This window comes from Camelus dromedarius, chromosome 16 (assembly GCF_036321535.1).
Source record: "Camelus dromedarius isolate mCamDro1 chromosome 16, mCamDro1.pat, whole genome shotgun sequence".
In the NCBI taxonomy this organism is placed as follows: domain Eukaryota; kingdom Metazoa; phylum Chordata; class Mammalia; order Artiodactyla; family Camelidae; genus Camelus; species Camelus dromedarius.
Window position 1 is genome coordinate 34,491,251 of NC_087451.1, and position 13,434 is coordinate 34,504,684.

Genomic DNA, 13,434 nt, shown 5'->3' on the forward strand with positions numbered 1-13,434 from the left:
TGGCTGTGGAGTCAAGAGAAACCCCTCCATTATCAAATGTGGCTTCAAAATATGTCTGCCACCCTTCTCTGGTGAGTTCTCTGTCCATTCACAAGTGTAGGAATTAGGAAGGAGGCCACTGAGAGACTCCCCAAGGATACGATAACTGGATGAAGAAACTCTGGAACTGAAGGGGACCTTAACGACCATCTCTTCCATGTCTTTGCTTTGAAACACCAAACCCAGGGGCCATCCAAGGTGAGACCATGAATTATGCCATTTTCAGCGTCGCTGTTCACAGTCTGTCTACACTTCCCTCCATCACTTGCACTCTTTTTGGTGCCTTCTTTTCTTCTGGACATTTCTTCTTCCTGTTCTGTGAGCAATATTCTGGCAACTTTGGGTCCCTGCAACCCTCCAGGAGAACACAATCTAACAGATGAGCTCATGCACAAAAGTCAGCAACTCATCCTGCCATCACTGGCAACTTTCTCAGCCTTTTTAAGTAGAGTTCTTGAAGAAAGAAAAATACTGCTTAGCTCTGTTTTCCAGTAGTTGAGTCCTGGGTGTGATCCCACCCAAAGGAAGAAAACACTTCTGGCTATGAGCCTCTTTTATCTCTTCAGATTGCTGTGTATGGGCAGTCACTTACTCTCGATAGCTACTTGATGGATGCTAATATTCTAAGCAAGGTATTACATAATCTCCCTTGGAAACACACCTGGAAACTTAACAAGATGGCATCCTTGAGATGACATCGCCACATTCGCCTAACTCTGAACTCTTGAATATAATGAGAAAATATCTCACTTGTACATGTTTTGGAATAGCTACATTGCAGATCCGTTGAGTCTCCTGGCATTAAATGTGACGTGTCTCTCTGTGTGCCTTATTAACACTGGTCAGCCCTCTCTGTTGCAGAGTCACAGGATCTATTGGAGGCGGACCGCTCATCTGACTCGGGTTCAGCAGAGGCAAGGAAGGTGGCACCTTCTTAATTAGGGAAAAGAAAGTCTAATAAAGTCCAAGAGCCTTCCCCCCAGTTCCCGAGAAAAGGGCTGGAACTGGGGTTCTCAGTGATCTGAGAGAAATCTCCCCCAGGCCTCCCTGTTTCCTTTATGACTTTGTTTTAGAGAAAGAAAGCTACCTTCCAAAAGCTCTCCTCTGTCACTCTCCCTTACTGTGTGTTCTTATTAAAATGGTTATAAGATTCTTTATCTTTCGATGATGATGTTAGGACTCTCGTCAATTAATAAAACATACTGTAAACTATAACTTGCCATTTCACTTTTTAGGATATGAGAATAACACATATAGGGTCCTAATCATTTCCTAAGCCAGTCCTAAAGTATTCTCAACATCAGTAGAGACTGTTAGCAGATCATGGGACTTTCAGACCAGAAACGCAGTGAATACATATTTGCTGATGTTGGGGTCACACTCCTTGCTTGTTGTGAGAACATGCGAAGTGTTTTCCGAGGCTGACAGCAGCAGAGCAGTCACTGACTATTTTAGATGTTTTCCGATTGGCTGCAATTTGTCACTGTCAGACAAATACGGCCACTTGGATTCCTTTGACGGTGGCCCGTTAGCAGAGGAGTAATATGTGTTCAAATATTAGCATGAAAAGCTTATGGTAAATAAGCTATTTCCATTAAACATCTTGACTGTCTGATTAGCAATTATGCAAAAATTTAAAAATCAGTAATTTTACGATGTAAAAATTTCACAAAACATTGGAAAGTGTGAAAAAGAAAATAAACATCACTCATAATCCCATCGCTCATTTCTAACGCTGTTAACTTTCTGATCTGTAAGTGGGTACACGAAGATATAACTGCATCACGTACACACAGACCTGTAAACCAGTAACACATAAGTGCTTTGGTGATCCTACGGCACACGCGATTTTGTATACTCGTATTCAGATTATACCCTGAGCTTTGTCTCCTGTCAGTACAGAATTTTTATAAACAGTTTAAGGGGTCTGGTGGTAAAGCATGATGTGAGCACAGCATACTGTTACTCTCAGCAGTTACACAAGAAGACTGTTTTCAATTCTTTACTATTATAAACAACACTACAATGAGCATCGGTGTCCCAATCCTGCAGATTTTTGAGAGGATGAAATGAGATGATGCGTGTAAAATTTCCAATAGAACAGCGATGAACATTCACAATGCTGTCCTCTCCAAAGCTCTTGCACCACCTACTTTCCTCCTTCTCTGTCTTTAATGCACTTCCCGCCCCTCCTCCCCCCGCCAAGAACAAGATCCTAGAATTGTAGCTATTTACTTAAAGCATATACACATTTGTTAAGGTCTCAGGTTGGGCCACTAGGTGATTTTCAGTTTGTACCGCGTTTTCCTTCACACGGAGCGCTGTTATCTGCATCCAGACCTTGACTGTTTTGTGCTGCTGCTTGTTCTCTGTCCTAGTCTCAGCTCATGTTAACACATAAGAGGGTGGGGAGGAGGGTGTGCTCTGGGGTCCAGCATCACTGAGTGGGAAGGCTTGTGAGCTGGTGGTCATGTCAAATCCTTGCCCACGTCTAGCTTTATTCATCTGAAGGAGCAGCCAGCCAGTTCCTAAACCAATCTTGACAAGACTGGATACACATTAGGAGTTCCACCTGCTCTGGGAGTGGGGGGTCTGGACTTAAGGTCTGGGTGATGATACCCAAATACCTTCCTGTCCAGCAAACCCATTTTATCCCACTATGTTTATTCAGTCAGTAAGATTGGACCTGTATGACCCCAATTCCTGACTCGAACTTAGCTTTCTTTCCTCCTTGCAAAGGAAACTCTGTCCTAAACATTAGCCCTACTTCTCTGGGGCCTGGAGGCCCTGTCTGGTTCCTGCGGATTCAGTATCCCCAGGGGAATGCAGGCTGTTTCCAACTGGATGGACCACGTGGAAACACGTTGCTGTCATTCAGTCACATCGACTTAAAAATTTCTGCTCCTCTGTCCCACCCACAAGAGCCAATCTCCTTGAGTATTACAGTATTCCAGCTCGAGGTCAAATTTTCCATTCCTATCTGGAGTTTTGGCCGCCTCCCTTCCCAAAACACTGGCCCTGGGACTGATTCATTCCATCTGCTGTGAGCCCACCATCCCCAGCAACCTTCCTGCATCCTCAGCCAACGCCGCTGAGTTCCTAGCCCACTCATGGCCAAGCCAGCTCGCAAAACACCATTCTCCAATGTACTTCTGGCTATGAGCAGAAACTACAAGCAGAAGCGGCAGCTGGCAGAAGACATGTTGAATAGACCAGAGTCCTATGGGAATTCCAGAGTTCAGCGTTCCCACCCCCTCGGGACACCTTTCACATTTGATTGATTTTTTTCGATTGGTTGTTTGCCTGACCTGATCAGAGAGTTGGGGCAGCAGTTTCTGTTGACACTTTATTTCACTTTGGGTAAAGTTTAAACATGACTTATCACAGCTCTGACACATCGAGAAGGCCATGTTTTGCCTCCCTCCTGTTCTCTAGCTGTTTTGATTGTGAGAACACAGTGTATAAAGGCGTTATACACACACACACACACACACACACACACACACACACACACACACACACACACAGAAGAAGCAAGTTCATGGCTTTGGATCTTTCTGGAGAAAGGTCTTAGACAGTCTAGGTTGTAATCATTGCTAGACAGACAATCCTTTTTTCACTCTAGACTTAAAAACGTTCATATTTATTTCTTTTCTCAAGGTGAAAACTATTTATTTCTTGGAGAAATACCACCATGGGATTGCAGAATCTCAGGACCAAGACTTCTATATGTCTCTTTCCAGTGAAGTGGCTGAAGGTCTGGAGCCGAAGTTGCAAATGTCACAGTGTCCTCGAATCCCAAGTCCAGACTGACAAAGTCCCTGAAGTTCCGCTGGTTCAACCTTCTATCTCACGTGGCAATCCCTTCTACAGTGTCCTTACACGGGAATCATAGGTCTCTGACCAGCATAGTCTATGTGGGGGCTTATTCTCATAATTAAAACCTCTTTTTCTCACTCGTGGGAAATTACCTCCAATTTCTTTTCACTCCCTCTTTGTTCACTCCCTGTTATAACAGTGCCAGGCATGCTGCTAGGCTCACGGGATATGAAGTTGAGTACATGCCAGGATTTGCCTTTAAGGGGTTCAGAGTGGAGCGATGGACACGGTTACAGGGTGTAATGCACACAGTTCCCGGGGGACACAGGTGGGAGCGTGCTTAGTTCTGCTAGGGGAGGTGGGGCAAGATGCAGATGATGTGACCTTAGCACTGAGCCTTGAGAGGTAGGGTCAGATTTCATTACGCTGAAAACATGGCAGAAGAGCATGCTGGGCAGGAATGGAAACATAATCACCCCTCCCCGACCTAGAATCGTCCGTTGCATACACACAGGAAACAGAGAACAGGGGTGCTCAGGAATGGATGATTCTGGAAAGGAGGGCTGCAGTGAGGTCCATGTGGACCTTGAGTGCCATGCCCGGGGTTTTGGACTTCACGCTGCTAAGGAGAGGAGCCATCACAGTGAGGAATGTACAGGCATTTGCAGCATAGCTGCTGACTGAACCAAGAGAATCCAGTATCTGGGGCCGAGATCGCACTGAATTCAAGACATTTTTGGAAGCAGGATCACAGAACGTAGCAACTGCTGTATCTGGAAGGGGACGGAGAACGTCGCTCCAAATCCAGCAGCGCCCTGAGCATCATTCTCCTGCTTCTCCAGGAGCCTCCTCTCCTCTGGCACTCACTCAGTATACCACATACCACACCTGTTCCAGAACCTCCAACATCCTCATCACCTCCCTTAAAACACGGCGCTTTGCTGTGGTCCCCAGAGTTGAAAACATACAACAAAAGATACATAACCAGGGGAAAATGTCATCTCTTTCCAGGTGAACAGGACAGATATTTTTTTTTTCTTCTCTCAATTCCACACCGTGCCGTGTCCTCCCCTCCTGCCCAGGGAGAACCTTCCTCCCTAAGTCTCTGTTCATCAGCATAAACTATTAAACAGAGCATACGGTCACTTAAAGAAAAAGTGAATAGAAGTCATTTTTGAACATTCATTCATCCACTCAGTAGAAATGGATGATGTTTATAGTGTGTCAGGCATTATAATTAAATGCTTACTATGCACACACACACCCCCCGCCCCCCACTGGGCCCATAGGGGGTAATGATGGGTCAATTTCAGGGTTTGCCTTTAACCAGTTCAGTCTAAATATCTAAAATATCTAAAAAGATGTCCAAAATAAGTGTTCCACTAACAAATAACTTAGAGTCTAGAAGGAAAAGAATGGCGGCCACCCACACTTGCATTCATGCTGTAATAATAATTCGTGTCTTGCATAGAACTCTTTCTCTGTCCGGGTGTCCTCTGAAGTTCCTGACATGAATTAATTCACTCTGTCCTCACAGCAACACCATGAGGCAGGTGGTTACTCTTACCAACACTCCCATTTTACAGAGGAGGAAACTGAGGCACAGCAGCTCAAGGCCACATAACTGAGAATAAGGGGGAACCAGAATTCAATGGCAGGAGTTTTGCCTCCCAGCTCTGCACCCTTTACCTGAACGTTGTAAGATCTTGCAAATAACTAACAGCAAAGGTGGAGAGAGAGAAAGGCGATGAAAAGGGAGAAAGAGAGAAAGGCGATGAAAAGAGGAAGCGCAGACCCCTGTGGCTGCAAAAGGTGGCTGGTTGTGATCCCTTTGTAAATGATTCATCCCCAGTGTAGGCTTCTCTGGAGTGCATTTCCTGTTTCCGGGTGCTGGGGAGGGAGGGTACAACGGCCTCACCTGGTGCATCTATCCGCTGCCACCTGTAATTTACAGCAGAAGGGCTCACACCCAACTGGACCTTGGTGTTAAAGTAATAATGTTTTATGCTTTTGCTTTTAGCAGGTGACAATAAAAAATCGATGGATTATAATTACAGGACCTTGAAGTTTAGCGTTGCCCCAGACTGTAATGAAAATTCATTTATGGCAGGACGGCCACAGATTAGCAATTTCTCTCCCCAAATAGCAGGGCGGTTTATTATGTTGCTGGTTTGCCTCCTCTTACAGAAGGGACCAGATCATGTGCCAGGTTGCCCCAGTGAGTAATAGCCTGTTTTATTATACGGGATAAATCAACCTCATTGACTTCTTGCGTCGGCTTAATGAGGTTAGATCAGCCGGCGCGGAGCTTGGGAAACACTTGTTGGTCAACAGCCTCCGGGTGCTGACAGAGGGCCCTCAAAGGGTTGAATTTGGAGTGAAAACTCAGCAGTTTGCTTGCAGGTGGGTGGTAAGAATCTGAGGTTTGGAATGGGAACTGGCTTTCAAGAGGGCGAGCATTCTGAAAAACAGTTGAACCTGCAGAGAGCTTTTGTGCATTAGTAGCTCAGTGACTCAATAAATAAAGCAAAAATGCAATTAAAAAGGAGTCTTTTTTTTTTTTTTAATTTTAAGTTGGTAGTCCTTGTCCTGTCCCCATGCAGTGATGCCTTTAAGTTCCCAGAGGGTGGGTGTGTGGGGAGCAATGCATAGAAGGTGGATGGATTACACCACAGTGGCCTTCATCCTGCTTTGCTATAGCTCACATGGGTTGGAGTGCAGGGAGTTGTCTTGGCACCATATGTAGCCCCTCCCTGCCTTCCAAGCTCCAAGATAGTGTAAGAACCAGCCTTCACTGCTGGAGCTAGGGTTATGGCAGGGGAAAGGCTTTAAAGTTCCCCTCTACCCTTCTACCCTGGTTTACCTCTAGGTGAGTGAGAAGATTCCTCTGAATATCTCTCAGGCATCTGCTAACAGGGACAGACCATCAGGACCTTCCTCTGCCTTAGGTGACCCCTCCTGCCTAAATGTCCCATGAAGCTTTCATTGCCTCCCTCTGTGTGTATGATTAATGAGAATATCATGCTCTCCAGACTGAAGTAACCACAAGAGGCCGTGTTGCAGGAGGTGCTGGAGCAGAGGGAGGTTGAGCCCAAGAGAAGGTTCAGATGATGTCCACTTTTTGGATTCTCCATTTCAGAAGTCTAACCTTTTGGAATGCAGCCTGAATCCTTAAGGGAATTATGGACGAGACCTCTGGAAACTTTCTGCCCCAGTTAATCCATGCCATCTTTTACTTCATGTTTCTCCTTTGTTCTTTTCATTAAAAAGATTTTGGCTTATCAGAAAAGAAAAAAACACAAGGTTTCAGTTGTCATCTCTGTAGATGGAAATTTCTTGACATCTAAGCAGAAAGGGGAATCACTGAGACATAAGAAAGCATTTCATAACAGGGGCCATGTTGGTGATTCTGTCAGAGCTGGCTGCATTGTATCAGTCAGGGATGTTAGGGTGTGGTAACAAACAATTCCCAGATATTTTTTAACCTTTCAGTATAAGACAAAACACAGATACAGAAACTCATAGGAAACAAATATTTATCACATTATTACAAAGCTAGCATACTTCTAACAGCACTTAAGTTAGGATATGGGGCTTAGAAGTTTCCCCAGAAATCCCTTTTACATGTCTTATCCCTCCTTGATCTCCTAAACTAATCACCTCCCTCGCTTTCATAGCAATAACCCCCAAACCTTAATGGATTAAAATGATTAATGTTTATTTCTTATTCATACTACATATCTATCCCCAGAAGCTCAGGGTGTTGCTCCCTTGTCTTCACATCCTTATTCTGGGACCCAGGCTGACAGAACTTTCTGGGACATTGTCAGTGAGCGTGGCAGAGGAAACAATATTCTGGGGAGATGCACACTGGCTCAGCCTGGAAATGACCCACATTCTCTTTTACGTAACACATTGTCCAGTGCTGGTCACGAGGCCCCCTCCAACATCAGAGCCCAAGAGATGTAATCCTGCCGTGTGCCCAGAAGGGGGAGCTGAGGAGGGAGAAGGACTATTTGGCAAACAGCACTCAAGTCTACCCCAGTTCTGGATTTGGACTCTGGGTTCATATTCTAGTTCTACCAGTGGCTAGCTGTAAGCCTGGGACAGGTCAACTTTTTAAATACTCAGTTACCTTGTTTATAAAATGAGTCATGCGTTAAAGCCTTAGGACATTGCCTGGTAATCATAATCTTAACTCAGGGCTTATTATAAAAAAACTGTTTAAACACCCCCTACTCAGTTAAGATGTTCAAGATTGAGAGTCCCTCTGACCACTGTCTAAGACGGGGGCGGGGGAAGGATCAGATGGCCTTAGTGGTTTGAGTTTCTTTAAACCCCCTGCGTAAACATGAAGGAACTGACCTGTGCACCATCTCTGGAAGCACCTTGGCGTCTGTCTGTCTGTCTCCCACTCCATGACCCACTCGCCTGGGGCGGGAGAAAGGGAAGACCAGACACCCCCACTGCTAGATACCTCTGGGGCTTCCATTTTGTTGTTATTGCTTCAGGATGTTGATCTTTCTCCCCCGTTTCTGGGTGACAAGAAATGATTCATGTTCAGGGGAGGGATCCCATCCCTTCTTCCACTGACAGCAAAACTGTCAAAAAGCCCATCCCTATAAACACTAACCTGGCAAAGGAGACCAAGCTTCCATATGGAAAATCAAAGTAAGGGATCTGGCAGGGAGGCGCAAAGATGGTTTGAATCAGAGGCAGAGACAGCCCCTGGATATTGGGGTGGGGGCTTGGGGGCTGTCTGCACCCTCATGCCAAGATGGCTGGGAACCTGGGCCAGTGACTTTCCATTTGCCGGGGGGAAGGCAGGCCCTGTCTGCGCTGGAAGCCAGATCATGGCAGGTCTCTGGTTTAAATTCGGCTCATCGGAGGGTCCTCCGAGCTAATTGGGAAGGAGCCGGGCTGTGTTTTCTTTCCTGCTTAATAACAAGGGGGATTGCTTACAGCTCTGGACTTTATTAGGGGGGGAATTTGACATTGTTTTGTTGGACAGAGGCTCCGTCCAGGGAGCTAATCTCTCACACCTGTTTGGCTTTGTTAAGGAGCCAAGGGGTCCTGGCCCTGCTTGCTGTTGGTTCCTGCAGAGACTGATACAAGGGGAGGAAGGGAGGGGACAAGAAGGAGGGCGAGGATTTTCCTCCTCACTCCTAATTCTTAAAATCTAGTGCTAAAGAGGATTCAAATGCCAGTGATGGAATTAATCAATGGGATACTTGCATCTGGACCAGATCCATCCAACGGGGCAATCCCCTAAATACTTAGTAAGCATCTACATTCTACAAGGCACTGTCCCCTGCTCGCAGCAAGTGAGACAGGCAGAGCTCCTGCCCTTTGGGAAGTTAGACGCTGCTCACCCCAAGACAGAATTGGAACATTTCTCGTGAGTCTAGGAAGCTGGGGCGCTGGGGGGAAGGGCTGCCTCTACGGGCTGCCGCTGGCTCCCTGCCTGAGCTCTTCCCTTCACTGGAGAAGCTTCCAACATTATATGCTATTTCACAAGCCCCCAGAATCCTGCCATTTATCCTTTGGGAGGAACTTTATCCTTTTCAGGGGCCCTAAAATAATGATCAATGGAACCTTCAGGAACTCTTCAGAGAATATATATGGGCATATATTCCTGCAGGAGAATGGAAAGGCCCTCATCCTGTAGGGTGAGCATTGGGCAAACCCGAGGTCCTTTGGTTACCCGTCACCCACATTCCCCCTTCTTGTCACACGGGCGCTGGCACAGGAGGAAATCCATCAATGCTGGAGGAAGGAGCCAGCTGAACAGTGGAGGGAATAATCAAAAGATGCTGACCCTGGTGGCTAGAAGAGGGCCTCCCTTCTCCCCCACACAGGGATCGACAGCTCCATCACTTGACCTGAGGCATCTGGGTCTGCACCTCTGCAGGGCCAGCTGCAGCACACATGGGGCCTACTGCAAAATGAAAAACGTGGAGCCTTGGCCAGGAGAAGGGAAGTCATGGGCCCGCAGCCCACACCCACAGTGGACATGCAACCTCCGCTCACGACTTGTTTCCAATCTGGATTGGGGATGGTTGGGAGGCCCCCTCCTGTCCCCCAGGTGGGAACGGTCAGGGCCTTCCTCACTGGAGAACCCCAGGGTGTGCACATGACCCTGTCCCTCTCTGTACCTGTATCATGGGCATGGAGGGTGATGACAGAACACAAGATAGACTTTCCTTGTCTACAGGACCCAGGGGCTGCCGCAGGGGGCAGGGGTGGCAAATGGGAGGACAAGCAGACCCAGAGCATCAAAGATGGGACACAGGTGGCCGAGAACCCGTGTCCCAGGGAGGCCAACAGGTAGCAGGAGGCTGGGCCACACGTTAGCAGGGGCCCCAAGGCCCCAGGAAATGCTCCATCCGACTTGATTTACAAAATGCAAATTCAAAGACAGAATTATTAAGAATTTTAAGACAGCATCCGCAGAGCATTAAAACCTGAGCATGGGCCTTGGGGATGTCCCTGGCTGACTGCACTGGTTGCACGCCCAGGAAGCCAGCCCTGATCAGCTTCATGACTTACAAGCAGAAAAAGCTTCAGAATGTTACTTGGCCTCTTGAAGCAGGAATTTCTTCATCTACAAAGTCGTGAAGATGAAAGCACTTATCTCAAAGGGATGTTGTAAAACCTTTAAGGTGATCGTGCACTTGAAGTGGTCAGAGCAGTGCCTGGTACCTAAGAAGCACTCCTAGCCATGATCATGACTATAGATTCACCTGCTGGCTCTTCCATACTCTGATGTACGATGGGAGTTCTATTTTTTTCCCATCTAGTTCTACCAAGGGGCCCTCACTCCTTCATTTTGCCCTTTTGTTGCTGGTGGCAGGAGATTTCAAGGTATCTAGCCAAGCTTCAGGAGGAGACCTACAGGGAAGAATATGGTGCCGAATGCCCCCTGTACACGCACACACACACAGACACACACATACACAGACACACAGAGCCACACACAAACACATACACTGCCCTCATTAACATTAAATGTTGATGTGGACATTTTTAAGCTCCTCAAGACTAGGGTTCTTTGGTGATACTTCAAGGGTTCCCATGAGCAGACAGCTGGTTATAACTGGCCACCGTCTCCCACTCTGTCCATAGAAATTTGCCTTTTGGTCTGAGTTATATTTTGCTATTTCATATAGGATTTTGCTTGAAAGACTGAAAAGGATTCTGTGAAAACAAGTGCTCAACTGAACAGAGCCATAGGGCCAGGACCCAGATCCTGCACAGATATTCGTCCGCTGAGTCTGGTTCTCTGGCCTGGTGGCTGCGGACTTTGGAGCAGTGGCTGTAAGTGGGCTGGTGGACCGGGCCAAACCTGGGCTCTGACATCTGGGTTCCTGGCCTGAAGAGATACAGTTAGGAAGTGTGACTGAGGTGACAGCTGGACATTCAGGTGCCTAAGCGCCTTCTTTTCCCACTGCACTGCCTCCTCGCTTAAACTCAGGTTCCTGAGCGATGGGGCTTAGTAGAAGAGCTACTCCAAAGTGCGTTGTTTGATCCTCCCTTGAGAAACACTGGGATGGGCTTTGGAAGAGCTGTGTTCTAGTCTTAGCCACCCACAGCCGTGTGACACTGGACAAGCTACATAAGCCTCTCGAGTAGGTGGGAACACTCTCTATCTTGCCTTTTTCTCAAAGCCCTTACGACGCTCACATGATACAGTTTGCACAAAAGTCCTTTTGGAAACTATAAAGTACTACTCAGATGGATGACAATTTTAAGGGTGGGCTCTTGCCTCCCTTGCCTGTCCTTTGATGAACCTTGTTCCTGGTGACCCTCACGAAACAGTAGGGCAGGTAGGAACAGCTCGTACTGTGTCATTTTTCTAGCAATAGCCTTCTTTCACTGTTTTATGATCTGCCTCCACTAAACCCTAGTTAAGTGACACACGTGCAAACACACACATATATGTGCACTTCTATTTAATTATCACCATCTAAGCCATTAAAGTGACCTGCTTTCCTTACGTGTAGTTATGCTTTTGAACAGTAATGTGCCAGTAAATGTTTAGCAACCAGCTCTCTGAAGAAAATGCATTTATATTTATACACACATAAGTAGATTGTAAGTCATACTGACATAAAGGATGACATTTGCTAATAATTCTAAAATGTGCAATATCCTTCACTGTAAATTCTGCACAGCGAATTGACTCTCAAAATTAACATTTCACTGACTTTTCTTTGGCAGTTGAGGAAAGAGTATAATTCCGACATGAAGGCTGGTTGATAATTTTCATTTTTGTCAAAGAATAAGATGAAAGAATGAAGACGAATGCTGGAACCTCACTTCAAAGACCATGATATGATTCCTTCATTAGATCAGAGAATCGTTTTTGAATACTGGGAGAATATGTCCTGGATCTATTATCTGTTGGCTACTCACGAGGTAACACTATAGACATGATATACTTCTATGTTTCATTTGCGTTATTTTCTCCATTGCTCTTAGTCTAGAAACCTACAAAACCATAGATCAAATCCTGATTTGTAGTATTTTTGGATTTCCACGGCATTAATGTTACCACCATGACTAAGCTAAAAATGTAACAACACTGAACACAGAATGGGGGAGAGATGTGTAGTCATCAACCATCATATGGTATTTCTACCAAATGGACACAAGCGATGTAAATAACTTCAAGGGTACAGACAATAGTAAAATGTTGCAAAATAATAAGGACGTGATATTCCTCGTCAGCTTTGTTTTTGATATGATTTATTTAAGTGTAAGTTTATAGAATTTAACTTCTAGTAGTGGCCGTGCTTAAAAACTGGCTTGCAGAACTCTGGTAGACTTCATGGTCAGCCCCCACGAGTGAGGACAGGCTGGCTCCAGCCCAGCCCTGCATATTTGTTTTTCTCTTCTTGTGAATTTGGAATTTTTCAACATTCAAAAAGAGTTATTGGGCTAGATGCTGGGGATTCAGTGCTACCATCCCCGTCCTCATGGAGCTTCCCATCTTCTGGAAAAACAAATAAATAGAGCAGTGATTTAGAGCCGTTTTCTAAGTGCATGTTTTTTTTTTTTTTTAATTACAAGATCAAAAATTTCTGTTTGGCGTTCAAGTGCCGATCTGTCCCACCATTTCCCAGTTATGTTCTAGGTTTGGCTTTTTCTGTCTTTGCTTTCCAGGCTCCCAGCTTAAAAACAAAATCCTTCTCTCAAGGAAGAATTTAGGGTAAGACTGTGGCACTAAGGACCATGAGGTGCTGTCTCCAAGCTGGGCTCTGACTTCTGACTTTAACGGGCCTGGCACCCTCCCCATCTAGAGGAGACGTGGTAAACACCTTGCGATTTGTTCGGACTGCAGGAACCCTGCTTCCTTTACCCTTAGAACCTATTCCTGAGACTTGCACCCTCTTCCACGGGCAAGTGCAAATTGTGGATCCCAATCAGAGACCTAAATACATGAATAAAAGTTATAAATTACCCACTTACCCTTTGTTAAGAATAAATGCCCATCACAAGGGGACTAGTTAAAATCAGATATACTATTAATACATTTGTAGGATAAATGCAAGTTAATAATGAATGTGGAAGATC